The sequence below is a fragment of the Larimichthys crocea genome, chromosome XXI (assembly GCF_000972845.2).
Source record: "Larimichthys crocea isolate SSNF chromosome XXI, L_crocea_2.0, whole genome shotgun sequence".
Taxonomy (NCBI): domain Eukaryota; kingdom Metazoa; phylum Chordata; class Actinopteri; family Sciaenidae; genus Larimichthys; species Larimichthys crocea.
This window is the reverse complement of record NC_040031.1, coordinates 11423906-11448490: the sequence shown is the minus strand read 5'-3', so window position 1 is coordinate 11448490 and position 24585 is coordinate 11423906. Positions and strand designations below refer to the sequence as shown.

Here is a 24585-nt window from a genome sequence, read left to right as displayed (position 1 = left end):
ATACCATTTTTCCCCTAATGACTATCTGTAGGATTGATTTTTGTTTTAATGGGGAAAATTTGATCCACAGAAAAATAATCTACAATTATTCTGATGATACATTAATGATCTAACTGGTTCCAGCTTTTTAAATATGAGCATTTGCTTGTGATTGTAAGTTGAATATCTTTGGACTGATGGTTGAATAAACTTTGATTTTTTAGGTAACTGTAATGGCTATTTTTCACAATTTCACAAATGAATAATCGAGAAATTAGCAGGCGGATGAATTGATCCTGAAGATAAGTGTTGGTGGGAGCCAACAGAGACAATATTGAATCAATAAAAGTGCAAACATGCAGTCTATGGAAAATATTGACTCCACTGAGCGTCCACTAGGTGGTGCTTTTACCACATCTATAAATGAGTTAGGCCTGATAGCTGCTTTTTTCTTGAAGTGGCTGTACATACTCCAACTGGTTAATGATATTAGGATTGTTTTTATGTGCAGAAAACCTAAATATGAACACATACAATATATATTCGTTACAGGAAAAAATAATTTCATTTCCTTGCCCTACATTTCATGCTGAATATTGCATTTTATAATCACCATGGCACCGATTAATGTGGCTGAATCTATTTAGATACAGGCTTAGCTTTGCTTCATTTCAGCAAATGCACTCTGCTCGGTGGTTTATTTGAGGGGCCTGCCCACACAGAGCCCTCAATCCTATCCACTTACATTCGATCAATAACACTATTCCATTTATACAGCTATGACATCATATCAAGGCTTAGAAAAGCAGCCCTCAGAGTGTTATTCTCGTCAAATTCCTGGCAACTTTGTATAAAACAACAGTACGTTATTGAATTCTGACTCGAATGTTTCAGACTGACTCTCAAAAGATTTTCATTAGTTCCTTATTGCATGGGAAAAGAGTATCCCAGGGTGGACGGCGAAGCTTTCTGCAATGTTTTTTGGTGAAGTGGTGAGGAAGGAGGAGATGAAGGATGGAGGATGGCCTTTAGAGATGCAACCCCAGAGACATGATGCACACAGAGCCATTGTCTCATCAGGCTTAGTATTCAGCTCACTTTACTCTATCGCCAGGGCCAAGGCTCAAATCAATTCAATATGGTGGCTGGAGGGGGGACAGCTACACAGTGGGTGCAGCCCACATACAACTACATCCAACATTGGTCTAGACACATGGGATACAGTACAGTGGTAGATTTTCCCACGCTGCAATGTTACTGCTCTGTGCTGTGCTACACCAGTGAGATACTGTCACATAATCCTTCTCATTGTCCGTGTGAGACATTTGGTGAATGTATAACTAGCTCAGCTCAGTTTGGTGTGAAACCTTGACATGCAAAGAGCAAAATATGTGCAAACAAAGGCAGTGCACAGTGGAAAAAAAAATGCATATAAAAATGCATATTATGTTACCTTAAGTTGATCGTTGGTTATATGTATGTTGAGTGGAGATACAGGGGTGAGCGAGGGCTCTCACTGTGAATGTCAACCCCAAGTCTGACCTTGATATGAGATACAGAGCTGCAGTCTCAGACAGTGTGGCATGTCTGATGCCCCAAGTTGGCCTGATGTTGGTCGTCATCTATCTGTGTGTGTGTGTGTGTGTGTGTGCTTTTGGCCAGAGTGAGCAGTAGAGTACTGTAACCATCATCTGTTGCCATATGAATCATGCTGTAGCCCAGGAGGTGAGACTGTGCCACGGCTCTTCTTTCCATCTGCTCTGCTCTGAGGTTTTAGGACGTGTCTGGGCTCTGCTGGCTGATCCCAGGAAAGGATGAAGGAAATGTTTTCAACAATTTCTCAATTATTCATAAAGAGAATGATTAAAAAAAAACAAAAAACGTTTGGCTCTGCTCAAAAACAGGCTGGCGGACAGGATTAACAGTAAGATGAGTGGTTTGTTGTTTGTGTAGTTGGGTGTTCTGGCTTTCACCGGAAGAGCGCACAAGCACTACTGAGAAGTAACATTTAAAGTGACATTTACATCATGTGAGAGTAAGATAAATAAATGCCAAAGACACGTTGATTCATCGTTTTATTTTTATTTTTTTATTGAAGTTTGTAACAGAAAAAAAAATCCACGACAAATCTCACATTGAACAGACTTTACCTGCTGGTCCTCTCTGCTGCTGCGAACGCCCACGTTACGGGTAAGAAGCGGACTGGTGGGCTCAGGGCCAGGGCTCAGACCGTTGACCTGGTTCGGTTTGTTGATTTTGGGAGCTTTTCTGTGTTGTCTGCATGGCGAAGTATTGCTGCCCTCCAGGGAAGGCAGTAGGTTGTATAGTTATCTCCTGATTGGGCAAAATCACTACCCTGAAACCACACAACCTACTACCTCACCCCGTTCGAACATCAGAAAGGTCCTACGGGCTGGCGAGCTTCGGAGAGCGTTATAGTGGAGTCACCTATAAACACCAGTACATTTTCACACATCTTCAACATCTCTCCTATCATATAAGTCGACTTAATTTCTGAAATACTAATCACAAGCAGTCCGGCGATAACCATACGAGAAAAATCACATTAATTAGTGCTGAGGAAAGAGGAAAGACAATTAGATGAAAGTAGATTTGTGTAAAAGTTTACATGATATACAGTGTCTGATGAAATATGAAGCATATGGTAGAAAAACAACAAGCAAAACACTTCTGATCAAAAGACATTTTTATTGACTACAAAGTCTTGAAGTGACGAGATGGAAAACTACCTAAAGCATCTACAATGACCTACCTCGATGAGTTATGTTATCTTAGCAGTCAGTGGGTAAACATACACGCATTCCAGTGTTGATCCAGATCCAAAAAAAACAACTTCCGACAACGGCATCTGACGACATTACAGCCACTTCAGGAAAGACAGTAAGTTGTATAGTTATCTGACAGGAAGGGTATAACCCTAAAACTATACAACCTACTACCTCACCCCAAAGGACAGTCTTTTAAAAACAAAAGTTGTTTCAGGTCCCCCATTCATGCAGGTAATCCGCTTCGACACACCTCACTAAATACAAAACAGTGGTTATGATTCACAGAAACACAAATACACATGCCACTCTCTCCTCCCCGCCGGGACACCTCACCGGCGTGACAGGAATCTGTGTGTTGAGAACACAGTGTGACGACGACTGGGTCACTCGGTTCATGGCACTGAGCTGAGGCGGGGTGGAGGGGAAGAATTCAAATGATTCAACAAGGCGCATAGGTCCCAAACAAATCGTACTGCCGTGATATTTCCATAGTCAAATGTGACCAGTAAATAACATATAGTATGGGGTGACATCCATTTTTTACGGAAAATGGTCTGACCTCTAAACTGTTCTGCTCTTTAAATAGTGTTTCGAAACAGCCAGATCGTAGATGATGGCGGCAAATGAGGCAGTCGTCATGCTATAGGGTTGGTTGACCTCATCAGAAAAATTCAAAACAACTCTTTGGTTGAGGTGCAATGTACAACTCGTATGCACCATATAACATGTGGTCACATTACTTTGAAAATGCTTGAGAGGTACCACAGCTCTGCAGCTAAAAACCATTACCGATCACAGCGATTGTAAAAAAAATAAAAAATAATTACATAACAATCTGCACTGATTCCACTTTCCCCTCCTCTCTCAGTACTGTTTGAGTGCTTCAGAGAGGAGAGTGTTAACATTAGTGACCAGTGTTGACAGTGGGCGAGCTCGAGCTAGCTCATATCCTGGCCCACATGTGCAGAGCAGAGGGCCGCAGCTGCTGCCGCTGTTAATGTTTCTCACCTGCTCTGTAGCACGCAGCGAAAAAAAAAAGAAAAAGAAAAAGAGGGTGGGGGTGGGGTCGCTGACATATCGCCTCCTACCTCCATCACGGGTTTCAGTAGCACGTCAGGTAGCCTTCGTCTGAAAAAGAGAGAGAGAGAGAGAGGAAATCTCTTAGTCCTGAAACAAAAGGAAACTTTTGTGACTTAGATTTGACTTCTGTGACAATCTTTTACAAGAGCGTTTCTGATTCTAGGGTGAAAACATTGTAAGAAACTCTGTATGGGCTCATCGTGCTTGTGTGTTCTGTCAGAAAAAAGAAAAACCCACCTCACCCTGCATGTTTTAATATGTGTGTCACACAATCTGCCGGACCAAAGTCATATCAGGCTAATCTTTGTCAGCACGCGCCCCCCCCGGAAATATTATTCAAGTCTGTGAAGGCACAAATGTACAGCACAGCACAACACAACAGAACGGTATGTCTTGAGCTGAGAGGCCCCATTGTGTCGGCTCAGTGGTGAGTCTGAGGCGCTTTGCATTATTCAACACTGCCGTACTTACAGTACACCATAACAGTGGATGTAAGTATGCGCGAGCACACACAGCCTTAGAGGGTAACGCACACACACACACACACACACACACACACACGAGGAGCACATAGACACTTTGCAGACAGAGGCAGGCTGACAGAAGGAAAGATACAGTATGGCAACTTACAGTATGCACTGCATATACAGGAAGAATAGATGATCCTGCACGAGGATATATTAACTCCAAGTAAATAAGTTCAAGACAAAAATATATTTTGTTTAAAAAAGGCTGCAAACGTCAGATGCAGTCTCTGTTTTTGCAGAAAACTTCGAATGAAGTTGCACACTCGAGAACACTCAAATCGAGCGATCGAGCTTTTAGCGTGTCTCGACTTGAAGTGCTTGAACGGTAACTACGTGCGGAAAAGTGTCTGCTCTGCATAAAAGCAGTACCCGTCATTCATATCACAGTCTATTCTCATTGTGCAGCCCTGCAAAACACTCAGTGGTGTGTGTGTGTGTGTGTGTGTGTGGTGGGGGGGGGATCTAGGCTTCATAAGGTAAGGTCAAGGCACACTGTCCTCTCAGTCTGCTGACTGGACATACTTCAATCTAATATAGTAGATGGCTCTGGGGTCCTGACCAACAGAGTGCATGTCCAGGAAAGCTATTGCTTTCAAGTGAAGCCAGTTGCTATCATCCAGTGACAGGGAAATATTCACACTCGCACCCACCCACACACACACACACACACATACTGCAGAGGACCAATAATATGCAACGCAAGCACACACACACACACATAAACATGTACCCTTGTGCACGCTTGTTTACGGCTCTTAACACAGTTACGCATTACAATCTAAAAACACCTCATTTACCAACAGCCTGTCCACCCCGAAAATCCAGCCTTCTTAAAATTGTGCGAACTCAGCAAGCAACTCCTCAACTTGAAAGCACAGCGTCTGTAACTGATACACCGCTTCAGCCTTGCACCTCCATTAGCTGTTTGGAAGTGCCGGGGTGCAAAGTCCTGCTTTCTACACCTCATCGTCTCCTAATGCCACACACACACACACACACACACACACACACACACACACACTGGCAATGCATAAACAAATACATACAGGCACACAGTTTGGAATACACACAAACATAGGGGGGGAAAAACCCCTTTAGAGAGAAAAAGGCAAAACATGATATTCATTTACCTCATCGCATTTTCACACAACGTTCGCGGCGAAAAAGGCACACACTGCTTAAAAAGCCACTTTAATTCAATCACACTTCAGTCTAAGTGCTACAGTGCCTATCAATCAATACCGAAGCCGAGTTTCACTGCAAGTAAAGATGGAGTGGAGTGCTGTAACCTTGTAACCTGATCTTTGGGATTCTGGTGGTCTGTGGTCACTCGGTGCGGCGGGTAATTCAGAAGAAAAAAAAGAAGCTTAACATTCATGCATCTTCGTTATTTTCTGTAAATTTCTACTCATGCACCACTCCGTGACTGAAAACATTACAATTAAGTCACTTGTTTGGTGTATGTGGTCCCACTTGTCGAGGTTATCGGTTCTTCACCTGGGTTTCGGGGCTCTGGGATGGTGCACATTTCACATTTTCTTCATCATTTCACCAGGATGGGATCGGGATATATCTTTGGTGAGAGAGTGGCACCACAGTTTACATTTCAATGATGAAATCATGATGCTCATCTACTGAGCTAGGCAAGTGTCGGACCTAAAATAGATTCTAAATATTTAGGACTTTAAGACAGATAGTAAAATTTCAAGTACGGCAAGTTTGAATTTCCAAATTTAGACTATTGTATTCAGAGTATTGCCAGGCTGCTTGTAAATTGTCTTTTTAAGATTTTGTAGAAACATTCCTGAAGGTACAGTAAGGTATCAGTACCAAAACTGAGGTTTACTTGGCACCAACGCTGAAAATATCAAATAATATCCAGTGCAGAAAGTCTGCTCACTGCAGCTCACTCTCCATCTTCATTTAAACACTTGGTGACATTCAAGAAACTTCTTAAGACCTCAGATTTACTCCTCTCCTCAGCCTTTCTTGATGCTTTCAGCACCATAACATGATACGAGTGCTTACAGTTGTATTTATACACGTATATATCTGCTCATGTCTCCTCGTGTTTATGCATGTGCGGCTTTCTCTTCTATCAGGGATGTGGTCGACAATGCCTAGAAGCTCGTTTGCATAGATTTCTCTCCCGTCAAGTGACTACATATCTACATATTATTTACCCTGCTACAAGTGAAGTGGTGGCTGGGTGCAGACAGGAGGAATCCAGATAGACACGGTGGAGCATTTATAAAGGGAAGCATGGCTTCTGTGACCCCCCCCTCCTCCTCTGCTCCAGCCCCCTCTGGGTAGCACAGCAGGCATGACCCATCTATTTATACCAGGGCCAGGGGGGAGGCGGCGGCAGGAGGGGGGAGGACAGGAGTGGAGTTGGAGTGGGGGGGTGAGGCTGCATGGGCAGGTCCTGTTACACATGCCAGGGGGGATGGCTGGGGCAAGCCACAGGGGGATTCTGCTCAAAGTCAGACAGGCTGACCTCCCCGTCACCTCTGCATGAAGCAGATACTGAGCTTGCAAACCGTGTGTGTGAGCTACAGGTATGCATTAATGCACCGGGCCGCACATGTGTGTGAGGTGCGGCGTTTGTGCGTGCGGGTCAACATACGTATACATGTGTGAGGGAGTGTGTGTGTGTGTGTACTCACGCCTATGAGCGTAATATGTGTGTCTGCCTGTCAGGCTGTGAGATGAACCGGCCCCAGTGACTTACTCCCCCCTCCCCACCACCACCAGCACCACCACCAGCACCACCGCCACCCTCCATCCCTCCATCCCCCAGCAGAGCCATAAACATGCCAGGTGAAGAGGGCTGGATTAGGCAGAGTTAGTTGATCCCAGTGCGGCCCCCCGGCCCCATCTTTAGAGGTAAAAAACGACCCCAATCATTGTAATGACAGGGCACGCAGCAGGGGTCGCCCGGTCCACTCAGCCCAACCTTGCCAGCTGCTTCTCATCTCTCACGCACAGTCACATGTACATAGAGAAACATACACACACTTGCATGCACACATACGCAGAAAAGCTGCAGGATGCACAGCAGGGTGCGGGCCTATAGAAAGGTCTACATGGAAAGTACTTGTTTATAAAGAGGACTGGCAGGTATCTATTACAGCAGGACACCTTTAAATATGATGCAGTTTAAATCACTGTGCTCGTGGTGGTGAAGCCTAAAGACATGAAACACAAATGCTTTATCCTACATTAATCACTGAAAGCTCAAAAATGAGTTTTGTTTTCCTTTCACCTTTGGTGAAATCGTACAAAATTGCACTCGGAGGCGTTCTTCGCCTTCGTCTTATCCATTATTTTCTTATATCGGGAGGTCTTTGCACATGCTTCAATGCAATAACCAAAGGCGGATATACAAATCTATGTCTTGATCAAATTTATACAGTGGAACAAGCGTACAGCCCATGGCTGCTGCTGCTCCGACTTTACGGTTATGAAAGGTTAATGGCATTGTATAAGGCTGTGATCAGATGGATATTTCGCCATAATCAAATTCAGTGACACATAAGCGCTAAAAGTACGTAAATCGTGGCCATGCACCGGAAGATTAGAAGATGATGTCATTCTTCAAAAAGTTCAACAAATTTCAGCATTTTTTTTTTTGGGTAATATTTTTCTCACAACACAGGTCTATTGTTTTTTTCTGCTCACGTCCAGATTCACAGACTCAGCCTTCGTGACGCCATGCTAATGGAAGCTGGTGAAACGTGCGTTGCCATGTGGCTGCCCGGTGACCTGTCTATTAGGAGTAAGTCCATAGTCCTGACACGTCTGCAAGCCCAGCTCTGGCTCTGGCCTGCCTGCAGGGCCCCTTTCAGCTTGGGCAGTGCCCCCATTGAGCTGCATCTGTCGCCAGCTATATTTAGAGGGTGGGACAAATACCATTCTCCCTGGATATGAACTTCAGCTGACAGACAGAGGTCCAGTGTAGGCAGACGGGGGATCTGTACAGTTTGTAACCTTGAAGACCTTTACCCCCACAGGCTACAGCTGGCTATGGTCACACTCACTGCAGTGGTTAGGCAGTTACAGCTGAAAGCCAAGGGGCTGTAAATACAGCGCAGTTAACCAAAGTTAGCATTGAAATGCTGGATTTGGCAGCAGTTATTAGCACACAGTGCATATAGTTCCAGGACTGCTGCCAACATGAGGGAGACTGTACTACAGATAAAGAGATTTAATACGTTTCCCCTTCTGTGAGTTAGAGAGGAATAATGAATTCATTTCTGTGGATTTGAATCCCCATCAAGTAGTCCTACATTTCTGTCTATAAGCATTCGTGTGTGGGGCCGTGCCAGCGAGGCAGCCAGCGTGTGATATGTGACCATGTTGCATGGCCATCTGCTCTATATAACCATAAACAAAAACGCAGGCAGGCCAGCTTTACAGTATCACTTCCAAGAGGTCTAGGCCGGGTAAATGTATTCATGCTTTTGCTCTCTGGGTAGATGCTGTAGAGATATGCCCTAGAAAACAGGCCACGGTTATGCAATAGCATTCATAATTCATTCCACAAACACAATATGGAGGCCACTGTGTCCCATATGCAAACACATGGCCAGATTAAGGAGCAGGGAGCCAAAGAGGGCAGAGTGCATTCTGAACTGTTAGCAAAGCCACTGACTGACTGACTGTCTGTCTAATGAGAGTTTGTCTGTGACAAGCCTAAATAGGCCAGGTCTTTACTGCTGGAGGGACCTCTGCTATATTTTCCACCTCGAGTCTAAATCAGTTACACGCCAGCAAAGACACGCACCGATACAGTACAGCAGTTTTTAGAGCATCACTTCAAGACATAAACAGATATATACGCTGTCACTGACGGCTTTCTTTACATTTATAATATTAAAATGTTGACGTCTTCTGTATTTAAAAATTTTTTTTGGCACACAGCTTACCTGTAAAGTTACCAAAAAATGATTTCTGTGTCTCTGATTAACAGATGGTTCCCATTCTTCCATGAGGTAATACCAAGTTGAGCGATTACATTTAGCAAATTAGCAACTGTCTGCAGATAATAAACTGTTTTGAACATCTAGGGGCTAATTCCATAAACTGTGATTGTGGTGGGTAATGAAAGAAAATGACTGTGCAACAGATGGATATTGGGGTTGTTAAGCTGAAATACTTCCAGGAGTAAATTAGGCTACATCAGTTATGTTGAGCGAATGATTCCATTTTCTTTCCCTGCAAACTGTTGGTCAAATGACAAAAAAAATAATAAAAAAAATCATTCACAAGATGCTGTTTTTCACTCTTTCCACTAATCTTTCGCTAGAAATCGACATAACGGGGCGGTCGGTAGCGTAGTGGGTTAAGCGGCCGCCCCGTGTGTGGAGGCTGCAGTCCTCGGTTCGAATCCCGCATCGGATGGCCATTTACTGCGTGTCACTCCCCCTGTCTATCTTCAGCTGTCCTAAAATTAAAGGCATAAACCCCCCCCAGAAAAATCTTTGAAAAAAAAAAATCGACATAACGTGCGCAGAGATGCCGGATTATTTTTCGCGTGACTTTGTCAGGTGAGTTTAACAACGGGCTGATCCAGAGAAAAGCAGCAGCAGCAGACACCCACTGGAAAAGCCTGTAGTATCCGTGGTCTCAGGGTCAGATGAGAGGAGGATTTTAATAACATCTGCACATGTAATCAAATGCCTGGCACACGAAGAATTCCAGAGCCGCAGGCAGCTAGCTACTGTAGCTGGAGGTTGCAAGGGTGGGGCCTGGGGGTTACTAAAGTGTGCACAATCCAAGGCACAGATGGCATTGAAGCTTCAGCTCACAGTGTGTTGTGGTTAGGGTGGAGACAGGTACATGAGGAAGAGGTTAAACCTTTAAACCCACGCAGCTCCGGCTCTAGAGAACTCTAAGCAGGCAGGTTGTGTGTGTTACTGTGACGGCCCGGGCCCTTTCTGGGGACTGCTGGGTGGAGGAGAGAGGGAGAGAGGGAGAGAGGGAGGACTGATGGAGGGTGAAAGGGGGTCATGCAGCTGTGGTGCTCTGCCAGCACATTTGCCCCGATGGAAAAGAACCGTTTATGGCGTCCACCCAAGGTCAGCCCCTTCGAGAAGAAGAGCTGGGAAGGGTCCAGAGGAGGGGGAGAGGCTGCTTGTTTGTATGCAGTCAGTCGGCAACAATAAAAAAATAAAAAATAAAAAAAAAACCCGACGAAAAACAACAAAAAAAAAAAGATATGAAGTCGTACGGTCGGAGCGCCTCTTTTCTCCCAATTCCTACCACTTCTCTGTGTTTATTTTAATTTGCTCCTCAAACCCAGCATCCGGTTGCACCCACTTTTTTTTCTCCCACCCCCCCAACCCCACTTTACTCTGTCCCTCTCATCCTGTTACCTGACTACTTTGGCAGCGATACACAAAATGGCGGCGGGGAGTTGAGAGGCTGGAAGGCAGAGAGTGGAAGCCATTTTCTAACAGATCCAGGCCCCAGCACAGAGAGAGTCAAGACTTTCTGTGCCTGGTGGACAATTAGGATTACACCCTGAGTGTTTTCTGTGCTACAGATTATTGTTTTTTTTAATCTACTAGCAATAACAAGCCACTGGGACCACTTGGCCTTTTCAAATGATATATAAAAGGCACAATATACAGCCATTATGATTTGACCCTAATGCAAGCTCACATCATAATAAGAGAAAGAAAAAATAGATGTGGACAAGAGTAACTTTAAATGCCGTGCATATAACAAATGAAACATCCACAGCATCCGCTTACAGGCTTCATCTCATTAAATGAAACGCAAGACAACACAACAGCCTTTCACGACGCATCATCAAATAACGACATATTCAATTTACAATACATTACGGGGGGTACTTACGTTGCTGCTGCGATCGCCAGTCTGTCTGTCTGTCCGTGATTTCACTTGTTGGCCAAATTGTTTGTGCCTGTGGCTGAAGTCAAAACACATCACACTGCCTACAAGAGGGAGAGAGGGATGGAGAGAGGGAGACGGAGAGAGAGAGAGAGTGAGAATCAGACAATTTACAGACATTTACAAGCAGAGGGGAAGAGAAAACAATAGAGAGAGGAGCAGAAACACAGAGAGTGATCAGTTGAAGAGCCAGCAGCAGCAGCAGCAGCAGCAGCAGCAGCACCAGAGGGCTGTAGGGGCTCCTCTCTGTAGCCTGTTTACTAATAAGCTCGCCCCACGGTCTTGCCTGGCCAAGGAAACTCATTAGTGGAACATGTAACACACCGCACCCTCTCTGCTGGCCTGTACGGCGGCCAACTCTCACTGCCGCATGCTCACCCAACACCAACACACAAGCTCTGCCGTGGCCTTGCCCAGTAGCACCCACTCGCTTTTGCGTACGTGCACACACACACACACACACAAACACACACACTCTGGCACGAAGCGTTACCGAAAGCCCACGGTGTCACGTACGTGGGTGCAAGTGGCGCATATGCGTGTACTTGTGAGCAATAACAAGCGATATTCCGCACATGCGGCACAGTATGTTCACGTTCGAGCACGAGGGCAAGCGCGCAGGCTACGGTGGTGTTAATGTACGAGGCGGGGCGGTTTGACATGTGTGCCCGTGTGTTATGTGTGCGGGCGTAGGCGCGTGTTATGGCGGGATCATCATGTGGAGGTGAAATGGCACTAAAAGAAAACAGAGGTTGTTGGTTATCATTAGTCATATCTCCGATTGTGGAAAAATAGAGCGCGATCGGAGATAAAAAGAGAGACGTGAGGGTTGTCCTCTAGCAGGCCAAGGAGGACACTGCCAATTAAAAAGGCCCCCACTCAGTGCTGCAGCGGCTGCTGAAGGGTGATAATTCTGAACAAGGACGCTAATTGCAGCGCAGGACACGGCCTTGCCGGGGAAGGGTCTTTTATATATTGTTTCTAACGTTTGTAATTACAGTGCAGTGCCTTGGACCGCCGCCAGCACATGTTTATGGGCTCATGAGTAACCCAACTCCTCCAGCCCATGGAGGGAGATTCATGTCTGAGCTGTGCACTCACTGCACTCTGTGCATGCGTGTGTGTGTGAGTCTGTGTGTTGTTTGTGTGCATATGCATGATGATGACTCACAAAGCCTGGGCGAGCATGTGCAGAGGAGATACAGTATTTTTTTTAGTATTCCACATAGATAAACACTATATATAAATATATACATATACTGCATTTTCTTTTAATGCGACTTGTTGATTCCAAATCCTGAAATCTTTGGTCACTCTACCATTACATAGCAGTGTAAACAAGGAAACCTGAATATATAAACATCAGTGGGAGTGCTGAATTACAAAGCAGGACTACAAGTCGTGGAAATTGCAGTCGAATCAGAAAGAGGAAAATGTGCGTAATGACATGTAAAAAACACATAGCACGTTTGATATTATGTTTTCTGTACTGACTCAACGTAATCCAGCTCAGCACTGAAGAACAGTAAGAAAGTGAGGGGGGGCGAGCGAGGTGAGGGAAGGGATTTACAATATTTTGACAGTCAGAGAGTTGCAGGCGAGGCCTTTCAACACTTCCAGCTCTACCTCCAAGTGGAACAGTTTTGCTGATTCCGCACTTTTTTTTTTTTCTTTTTCTATGACTAAATTGCCTTGGCGACAGCGCGGGCCAAAAAGCTGAAGAAATATATGAGCGTTGGAAAAGAAAAGTTGAGTGGGCGCAGCGCAGCGTTATCTGGAATATCGCTTTGCCTGGCAGGTACATAAAACAAGTATCTATCCTGACGACGTGTGCTGAGAGACACTCGCACGAGATGCTGTAAGACCGCAGACTGAAAAAGAGTCTCTGTAACACATAACTGAATAGACTGAGCGGTCAAGGGCAGAGAGAGAAAAGTTTGATTTGAATGATTATAAATAATAATCTGATTGGGGGGGGGGGGGCGAAAAAGAAACTTCTGACAAAAGCTTCAGCAAGCAGTGCAGAGAGCGTGGTAAGAAAAAAACGCCTCCGGTTAAATAAACCTTGACATTTAACTAAAGGAGCCATGATGTAAAGCAACCAGGTGAAAGTTGCACAGGTCTTGTTTCAGAACGTCTGGAGGAAAAGAGGGGCGGTACAGGGGGGAGAGAGGCGGGGGGGGAGGAAAATCTACATCATCTGTCACCCCTCGAAACTCACCCCCAGTCCAATATTATGTCATTATGACTGTGCTCCACCGTCTCTGCGGAGTTGCTGTGGTTTTGTGGATAAATTACATGTGACACTCCCAGCTGACATCCTGATTAATACCCCCACCCACCCCCCCAACACCAATCCTCGGTAGTCAACGGGGCAGTGGACTAATGGCTTCCATGTATGGTGAAATGAAGTGAGGAAAAGCAGGTTTAGGTACTTTGGAGTGTGATATGTGTGCGAGTCTATCAGAAAATAAGTTTGCTTTCCTGCAACAAATGCGACCCGTAAACAACACCAAGCCCGAAAATGTACCGTATATATGTGTGTGTGTGTGTGTGTGTGTGTGTGTGTGTGTGCGTATCGGGGTCTCTGCCTCTTTGTCCAGCCTCTCTCTCCTTTCTTTTCAGGCCTGGCCTACTTCCTACTGTACTAGTAGTGTCTATCCTGTATGAATGCACCACAGCCTGTAGTGGCCACTGTAGATCCATCTCATCTGCTTCTCCCACATTCACAGGAGTACAGGAGGGCAACAGGAGGGAGTCTGGCCAGCTTTCTACACGATCAGACCAGACAAGTCGTTCACGTTGTGGAGATTTTCAGACCGACTGTCATTCACACACGTAAAAAAGCCTGAAGCGTATATTACTATTATTGACAGGATTGCTGTTAGAATGTAAGCGTTTGTCTTGTATGGGGTTTGCAGAGTGCAGTGTGACCTTTAGATGTGTCAGGCTGCCAAAGTGGGAAATTTAAATAGTGCTCCATTTCCACAAGCAGTGACACGCTTGTGCTAAGCTGTTGCTGAGTGTTATATACTTTGCACCACTACTTATACGCCGTCTGCAAGAGGGCTGTGCCTAAATCTGAGGCGCAAACTGTAAAGTCGGTCCATAAACACATTTTTTAACTTGAATAATGTGTCAGATTCTTATTTTCCACGTGCTTGGTTTTATACTAGAACTTGAAAATGTTCAAATCATGCTGCATCAGGAGAGTACTGCATTAAAAGTTTGATTAAATGTTTGTTTGCTGACTGGGTTACATATCAATAACATCGTCCTGTGACCAGAAAATCTAATTTCTTTGACTTTGAAATTACATTTCAAATCAAATTTGATTTAAAAAAAAAAAAATCTAATTTTAAAAATACATTATTGTTAACACTGAATACATATTGTGTATTTGTCTCTTGATTAAATTTATAGAAAATAAAACAATTTAAAAACATTCAAATCGTTTCACATGACTACACGTGTGCATTTTTTTAGTACAGGCAGCTCAGTATGTCAATCAAACCCCTAAGCCTGACACTCCTCCAGAGAGCTCAGACACACAATATAACTTTCATTATGCTGTGCGGAGAAATAAAAGAGGCTTCATTATTATAGCAGAAAAAATATATATATTTACAGTGAGAGCTCACTTGGCCCCCATTTACTACTCCAATCTGGATTTTATATTAGCCAGGAGGAAATTGGATGGAATTCACAACATCACAGCAAGCTCATAAATGAAACAAAATCACATAATCTTAAATACCGATTTATCCACTTAACAAATGAAGCAGTGTACTGGTGGCTTATTGCTGTTTTTGTACTGGTGAATGACTCATTTTCGTTGTGTACTGCTGCTAGTAAGAATACTGGCACATGACCTAAACCACATACTCAACACTTCAAAAGTATCTGGCAGGAATACACACATGGAGACATACAGTAGTCCATACAGTGCTGCTGCTTGCACCACACATGACAACAGGGGACATCTTTATCATGAAGTTATACAGAGATCAAAATCACCTTTCATCTCTATCTATCACACAGCTGAACAAGAATATTACACCACTGAACTGAATTGTTCTCATGTGCGAATCCTACGTGCATTAAATAAGATTTCTATTACCAATCATGCACAACTTGTATCTCGATATACTTTTCAATGCTTGCAGCATTATTAAAGAGTAACAAGTGCAATTGTTGGTGCAATTGGGATCATACGAAATTAAATAAGCACAAGTACAGCTGCCTTGTATACTTTTTTCTATGCCAGTCTAATGACATAACTAGATAGGTGTTAGGAAAATATAAATTCTAATAATTGTAGTTTGAACTAAAGAAATAAACAGTGAGTTTAGAGTGACCCTTCAAAGTCAAAGAATAATAGTGACACACTTGTAGTTTGATGGTGTGTGTTTTACTATCAAAGAGATAAAAAACGAGCAATATGTTAAAATCCTGATTATTATATTAAAAAAAATCCATAATGATTTACAAAAATCTCTAGCACGTGATCCAGCAAGCACAGCTTAAACACACACACGCATGCATGGTCTAACACACTCTCTCAGACACACACACACACACACACACACACTCACAGCAAAATATTAAGTGTGTGTTCATGTACCATTATTGTATTCTCCACACTAAAAGCAGTGCTGTAAAAAGATATACATTCATCTTATTTTTGGGTTTTTTTTCTAGTATATTTCCCTCTTTACTGATGTGTGCTTACAGAAAAAATCTATTTTACTCTGCAAGTTTTCCCTCTCTGGAATGTGACAGAGCTTTTAAAATTCTTTCAGTGTTTATTCTTTAAAGAAAAAATACAAGCGTACATTATTTTGCAACATTTCATCTTTTTTTCTCGATATACGATATATCGGAACGTGAAACATTCGATTATAACCAAATAACAAATTAAACAAAGCACATTGAAAGGTAAATCATTAACGAAAAAAATAATTCAAGTACGTTTTTAAAAGACTAAATTAAGACAATATTTTGTTTAATTATTGTGAAGGTCGTAGAGCGAAAATTCTGTACATTTCCACACTGCTCGTTTTTGGGCATTCTTTTGTTCATACCTATGAGCACTAAAAAGTTCTGAGGTGTTTTCAGTTGAATTAGTTTTTGCATTTTTTGCAGCACTTTGCAGTAACGAGTTCACCCCATTTGTTAAAAAAAGAAAAATCCAATAAAAAAATCTGGAATTTCTCGTTCAAGTTCAAGGCCACAGTCAAGTTCAGCATTGGGAACTTGTTGTTCTGGTTGTGGCCTGCAGTCTCCTCGAGCTCTTGCTTTTGCAGTTTATTCATGAAGCAGTGCTACCCGTGTATATAAAGTAAAAATAATATTTAAAAAAATGTATTTAAAATGTATGAAATAGATTCACTGATAAAATTGATTACAGAGGCATTTTTGACTGTTGTACAGGATTCAAACTTCTAAAAACACACCACTGCATCGAGCAAGAACACACACTCAGAGTGCATAAACAGACACAAATGTAAAAACACGTTCATTGCTGGTAAAAAACGTATCGATATCGGACACTGCGCACAAAGAAAATCCGGAAATTCTGTATATACGATGGTACATTTGATTGTATACTTGCATTTGCGTATGTGTGTGTGTGTGTGTGTGTGTCCCATTATTGGCTTTGCTGTATTTGCTGTGGAGCTGCAGTAAAGCTGAAGTTTGTTTCAGTGCACAGAATGCCTCATTGTGGGCTGTACCAGGCTTTTGGATTGGTCAGGTATACTTTTACAGAGTGAGAGAAAATACTGCAAACCCTCACCACCCTGCCATCTGCCTCTCAACATGCAACCTTCCCCTGGACTCCTGCCATCCACTGCCAAAAGGGCCTTAGGGGTGGAGTAGTGTGATACTCTGCCAGCCAAAAACCATGTGTCCACTGCTAGTTAGGCAGAGCTTATATTCATATGAATGAACATAATCACCTATGTATGTCAGATCTGAACCAGAATCTTGAATCACATGAAAGCTTTGAGTAATATCAGGCTGGCTTTGCCCTTCAAAAAGAAGTCTCCTTTAATATAAACTTTGATAAGCAGCTGAACATCTGAGCAGATATCAGAAACCCAAAGCAGTAAAATAAACCAAGAGTCGAAGATTTTCAAGAATGAAGTGCTAATAATTCAGGTTAAAAATAAATAAATAAATATCTGAAAACAGTAATTGCTATAGTATGGTTATGAATAGATCTTGGGACTGTAAATTGCCATATGTCTCATTCACTAATGCATTAATTTGATAAAGTTAACTACCATGTACCTGACAAAGAGTCAATTCAAATTTTATCTAAAGAAAACATTGTTTTTTTGTGGAACTGATTTATGAATGCTTACACCACAATGAAAACAAGGGGGGGGCATCAATGTAATTACAAAAGCATTTTGAGTATATCCACCTAAATGTTACTACACAAAGCATATATACTTTAAAATCCCGTGGTCGAAGAAGTAAGGTATAGAGCAAGAAAAAAATATGTTAAAAAAATTAAAGAAATAAATCCGGAGATGATGCGATTAACATTAAAATGAGGTGTATATGGGCAAATACCATCCACATGGCAAAGTGATGGATTGTTTTAGATTTATTCTCCATTCTGTCTCCTTCAATGAAATACAAGCTTGGCAAAATACTACCCGCAAAACTTTCGAATGCAAAGAAATCCAGCGTGTTCTCATTGAAATGTAGCTGACAGTCAAGCTTTTGAGGACATTAAACCGATCAAAACGATCAGTACACAATGTACTTCTCTTCATACAGTTCATACTAAGACTGGACCACATCACTCATATGAAATACCTCCACAATCGTGGCCTTCCACGGATTACCACAAAGTAGGATTATCCTGGCAGCAATCAAAGCGCTATCAATAACTTTTGGGTTTTTTTGCGTTATTAAATTACGACTAGGTTTTGTGCAGGGCTGGGAAAAGTTACAGGAAAAAAGCATGTAGAAAAAGGCACAGCTCTGTCGCTCCTCTCTGTGCTGTGCAACAACATGAGCATGTGGGGTTTTTATATTCAGATGTATAAATGCGCACTCAAGTAAAAAAGAAACTTTGTGTAGGAACCTCAGGCGCAGCGAATGTTTGTTTGTACAGGGTGCCTGTTAAACACTGAAAAGCTGCAAGATGTAAACACATGGATGAACTTCCATCAAAACCCCGCATGTGTACACATATTAAAAACCGATATTACTCACCCATATTTCAGAGCAAGTCCGGTCGGAGATGCAAAATTCTGCAGCTCTTCCTTCTCTGATCCACATCTCTGTCAAGAAGGAGGAGAAAGCCATAAGCTCCCGTTTTTTTTTTGGTGCTTCTTGCAAAAGGCCCAGTGATTTCCCTTCAGACTGTGCCCTTCACAGCTGAGCCTCTGCCTCACAAGAGTTACAAGCCTCAATCTCAGCTCCATGGCTCTCTCTCTCTCTCTCTCTCTCTCTCTTCCAGCCACAGTCTGGGCCCCCAAAGCTTCAGTGCTGCACAAGCTCTCGCCTGCCAACCCGGCTGCGTCCAGGTCTGGTGAGGCCTGAAACAATAGGAGGCCATGAGGCTGTCTGCAAGGCTCCAGCTAAGCCGTCTGCTGGTTAAGAAGTCTTTGAATGAGGAATGTTAGCAAACAGACAAACAGCATGTCTGATGCATGCAAATAGCACAACCAGTCCAGTCACAGCCTTTAGCTGGGCACATGAATAATTCAGCAGTCTATATGCTGCTCTCCCACATTACTCCCTCCCTCTCCCCGAATGAAATGCCTTCACTAGAATAAGTGTGGCAAAGTATTCAAACCTCAATTCAAACCAACGGCCTTGGTCGGGTTTTTTTTTTTTTAAATACTTCATACAAAACATATAATAATAGCACAAACTGGCCATGTAGAGACACAACATGCAAGGGCTACTCATGACATTCCGCCGCAAACAATTTGAAATTTCGCAATTACAATTTTTCTCTCTTATTGCCTTTTAATGTCTTTTGTTTGCAGTTGGCACCTGTCCCAGAAAGAGCTCCGGCTCAGCACACCACTCACTCCCCTGTTAGGAGAGCGAGTCGGTGTGAAAGAGAGAGAACAAGGGGAGAGCGAGAGACAGAGAGAGGGAGAGAGAGAGGAGAGAGAGAGAGGACATGGGAAGGAAATAGAGGGAGAGACAGACAGTAAAGACGAAGGAGGTGCGGTACTTCACGCCAGTTGCTGGCGCTGATGAAGGACATGGTTTCTAAAAAAACACAGATGTGTGTACCACGCTCAGATACTGGTTCACATTCTCTGCTTGTCATCCACAGTGGTCATCCAAAAAAAAAAAAAAAAAAAAAAAAAAAAAAAACCACGAGCCCCCCACCGCAAGCAGGTTACCCGTCAGAAATGGCGCCCCGGCACTCCAGGTGGAACAAGGCCCCATCACATGGCGAAAAAAAACACCACCTTGATGAATTTCCATCCCAAAAAAAGAAAAAGAAAAAAGAAATAAAATAAAGCGAGAAACTTAAAATGAAAATACTACTAGAAACCCATCAGCAGAGCAAAAAAGAAAAAAGAAAGAAAGAAAAATAGCGAGCGGTACATTTTTACAGAAGGAAAAAGCGGCAAAATCCAAAGTGATGCAAAAAAAAAAAATCAACGCACCCAAAGTGGAAAAAAGGCCCCTAAAAAAAGCAACTTGTTGCCAGGTTTTTGCAGAGCTGCTGTGCAGCTAGTTGGAGGCAGAGGGTTAAAATCCAGCTAGTAGTGGAGTGCAAAAAAAAAAGAAAAAGAAGCTCCGTCTATGGAAGGGCGGGCTGTGGGGAGGCCCTGACTGTAGAAATAGCAGCAGACTTTTTCTTTTTTTCTCTTTCCTCCCCTCGCAGAGCTTAAGTCTCCCCCTTGCGTGTGGCTGGAGCAGAAAGAGGGGTGCAAGCGAAACAGAGAGAGAAAAAGAAGAGAGAGAGAGGGAGAGAGAGAAAGAGAGAGAGAGAGAGAGAGAGGAGGAGACAGCAAACGCACAGTGAAGAGGGAGAAATGCTCCGCTGATGATGAAATAGGAGGTGCGGCGGAGCGCGCGAACCAGTCACTTTTCCATCACATGTCCAACACGGCAAGGAAAACTGTATTTGCACTGGAGACGGAGAAGAGGAGGCGGGGGAGGTGGTGGGGGGGGGGAGAGAGAAGGAGGGAGCATAAGATGGGTGAGAGACGGAGAAACAGAAAGAGAGAGAGAGAGCGAGAGAGTGGGAGGGTGGAAAGCACTAAACGTGGGGAGGGGTGGAGGAGGAAGAATGACACAGAAATCCACTCCTCCGGCAGCGCGCAGACGCAGTCCGCACACTTTACACGCCATACTGGGATACACTATACAGTACCTCAGCTACTATATCAGCTAATGAAAAGAAAAGCGAGGAGAGAGAGAGAGAGAGAGAGAATGGGACGGCGCTGCTGAAGGATCCTTGAAATATGCAACAGTTCTGAGAGCCGGGGGTTGAATTATTAACCTTATCTCTTACTGTAGTAGGAGCTCATGTCGCTCGCTGCAAACAGTCTTAGGGGGAGCCACGCTCTGGAAAAAAGAAAAAAAAACGCACTCTCTGAGAGTGCATTAACTCTTTAAGCATGCCACGGTGGACTGGCGTGAATGCACAGAATTAGACACACACACACACAGGAAAAAGATAAGCTTCCACCACCAGCAGTGTTTATTTCAGTAACATGTGTGCAAAGAACGCACTAGGTTAGGACCCTCCTCCTCCTCCTCCTCCTCCTCCTCTCCAGCTCTGTCACAAAAAGTGAAGCCGAACGCCGCAGCTGAACCCTTGCAGCTATTTTGGCACAAAGTCAAAAGGCTGATAAGCATTTTTTTTTTTGGAGGGACGGGACGGGGGGGTTATGAGACTTTTCTGCTTTTTCCTCGAGGAAAAACAGCTGCCACTTGCCCGAGTAAAAAGCACATTCAACAGTTCAGAGAAAATTTTGCAGAGAACAACCAACACCCCCCTGCCTCTCTCTCTCTACCACCACCACCACCTCCTACTACCCAAGAGATGCTGATTCGTCCTGCTTTAAAATAGAGATTTACATGAAGCCCATAGAGTTGAACCAAAAAAGGAACAGAACGGCCGTTTTTTTTTTTTCCACCATCTTAGATTGTATTGATTATCCTTTTGCTGTAACGTCTCTCTCTCTCTCTCTCTCTCTCTTGCACATGCTTGGCTCTCTCTCTCTCTGTCCCTCCCTCCCTCCCTCTCTCTTTTCTGCCTCTGTTTCTGCCACCTTCTCCACTCGGCGATCAGCGTTTTTTGGCTTTTTCCATTTGTGGCAGATTACTGTAACGCTATTGTACAACAACTTCCTGCCTCTTTTGGCTCCGGTTCTTAAAAAACTGCAAAAAGGCAAGAGCTCGTGGCTTCAACTTTTTTTTTTTCCTCTCTCCCCCCCCCCTCCTCCTCTCTCTCTCTCTCTCTCTCTTTTCGGCCTTGAACTACAGGAGCTCTAAAAGGAAAGAAAAGGAGGAAGGAGATATGTAAAGTGTGTCTGTTACTGAGGAACTATTTTGATTGCATTTCTGCTTTATGAGAATTAAAAAGAGGGCAAGAGGGGACCACAATGCCTAGCAGGGACAATGAGAGTGGAAAAAAAAAAGGTGGGGGTGAAACTTTTTCTTACTTTTACTCTGTTAAAAAAACTTTTAACTTTTTTAGAGGGCACTGCGTTATTAAAGCTCACGCAGATTTGTCTAACATGGCTGCTACTGCTTCAGGCTGCACAGTTTTTGTAAAGGGGGTTGCTTTCATAGCACAGCCACCACCCCGTTTCCTCACCGGGTACACTCTTTCTCACTTACAGCAGCACGGAGACTGGATTCTCCACACACACACACACACACACACACACATACACACAAAAAAACTATTCTCTCTCCCTTTGCACTTCTCTTCTTACTCCACAGGTTTCAATAATAAAAAAAACACAAGTGGCCAAACACAGACCGTGTGTGCATACAGTCAGGGGGGGGGGATGATAGCATTATTTACAGCAACTTTGGTGCAGGGGGAAAGAAAAAAGAAAAAAAAAAAAAGGCTGGACTGCAATTTGTTTGTTCTCTGTTCTCCTTCCCTAAAGGGGATACGTGCTCGGTTCAGGCGCCTACATTGGCATGAGCTATAGAATCCTATTAGAAGGAGCGCAGCTGCACGTCACATCTCGCCATGCGTTTTTAACCAATTGAGAAACTCATGACTTCATTATGGCTTCATATGTATAAAAAGCTACAATGCGTTTGTATGTAAAGAGACCTTATTTGGGAATAACGTGGATCGTGAATGCGTTATTAAAGCGTAAGCAGAGAGAGAGGCACGCTTTGTGTGTCCATGCTCGGGCTGCGTACTGCACTTTGCATGGCATAAAGTTCATCTGAGGATACAGTTTTGGTTTTGGGTCGCTTGCCAGCTCTTACCACTGTGCTCCTCAACATTGTTTCTCTGCTTTGCGTTTCCCAGTAACTGATCACATTTAAAAATCAGGATTTGGAATATTTTAGCAACTAACACAGACTTTACACAAATACAGACTTTTTTTTTTTTTTTAAAGCGATTAAATGAATCAGTACGTCGTTAGAAGAAAAAAAGTGCCTTGACTGTTTTTCTTCTTTCTTTTCACTGCTGCTGATATTTACTTCAGCCTAAAATCGTCAAATAAAACAAACTAGAGTCTTAAAGTGCAAACGGCTCTCTGATCTGCATACTGAGGAATACGCAGAGATGAGAAACTCAGCTTTTCATCTGGAGTTACGTTGCTGCTGCTGTGCCTGTCTGTCTGTCTGTCTGTGTGATACAGAATCAGTCGATCACAGCAATTGATAATACGACGTCCAAACAAAATGGCAGACGCCGCCATGTTATGGACATCGTTTGTGTATGATTTTTTCGGAAACAAAAACAGCTGCAAATCTTTTTGGTTGATTTTTGTAAAGAGGATCAGACGCCTGGTGAAATTTGTCTCATCGATTTCTATGTTTTGAATCTGATAAAAGGCACCCAGGAACAAAAAAGGCATATTACGAATATTACACAGAGGAATAAAAAAAGCTTAAAGTAGATATTAATATAAATGTTGTGCGTCGTTTATCCTTTATTGTAACTTTCATAAAATTATTTATTATCACAAAATGATCATATGGATGTCAGGGGGCCCTGAATAAACTTTTAGGCACACTTATTGAGCTCCTAGTCTCACAAAGTTCGAGTGCCGTGGTCAGGAGAAAACACACTAAAACACATATTTAAGTGTCAGTCACGGACAAACACTTCTGCATTACAGAACGTTTAAACGAGTGGGGGGGAAGGAGCAGCACACATTATAAATATTGTGTTTTTTTCTATAGCTTTCTTATGGCTACAGGAAACAGTGAGGAGAGCTTGGAGGAATATGAAACTGCAGTGGGCAGAGGATCTGCAAAGACTAACAATATTTGCACTTAGTCATTTGCAAACATCAAGGAGGCATTAGGAGGTTGTGGGGGCGGGTGGGTGGTTTGTTTCGAGGAGGAGGGTGGTGTAGGAGAGGGCTGGTTTCTGTGCTTGGTCAGCAACCACCACTACATCAACACGGCAGACATGATATGTGGCACATGAAAACACATGTATATTCTAATGGACTTATTCAAGGGGATAAAGGCTAACCACAAAAATATCCCTACACTACGAGGGGAAGACTTTATAGTCTCCAGGAGCAGGAGCAGAGTCTATGAGGTGGTCTTGCTTAAGCCCCGCACGTGTCTAAACAACTTCTCTATTACACCCGAGACCTTTGAGGGCACTCCCCATCGAGCGGGGAACAAAGGCCATGACCCCTAGGTCAAAAGCGTTACACGGTAGGCCAAGCGGGCCCATTGAATGCTCCACTGCTGTTTGCTTTAAGAAGGTAAAGATTACTAACACATTAACTAACGCCGATTAGGGGGTTATCCCTCATGGGACTGGAGGTCCCAGGGCAGCACATCACGTCTTATTAACACAGCCTGCCCTTTGACCCCCAGCAGTCACCTCAGGCAGCCGACTGTGACCATCACTTTCTGCTCTCTGTTTGTGACACACACACACACACACAGTGAACGAAGAGGATCACAGCAAGGTGCAGCACAGCTTGAAAAAGTAATAATTGTCTGGACAAACATTATTATCACTGCCCTATATTTGCAGTGGTGACACACTGCTGGTCAAAAAAAAAGGACGTTACACTCATATTGGCATCATCTGCGCATCTGAATATACTCTACACTAATAATACCGACGG

General features: G+C 43.5%; 1 long non-coding RNA gene across 1 annotated transcript; it reads right to left on the bottom strand.

Annotated features, from left to right (window-relative positions):
* Window positions 1-2049: 2049 nt before the first annotated feature.
* Window positions 2050-21150, bottom strand: LOC109140082 (uncharacterized). Its single transcript, XR_002042384.2, has 3 exons — window positions 18527-21150; window positions 11240-11337; window positions 2050-3896 (listed from the first exon to the last, which is right to left on the bottom strand). It is a non-coding gene; the product is annotated as an uncharacterized LOC109140082 (long non-coding RNA).
* Between the last annotated feature and the right edge of the window lie 3435 nt (window positions 21151-24585).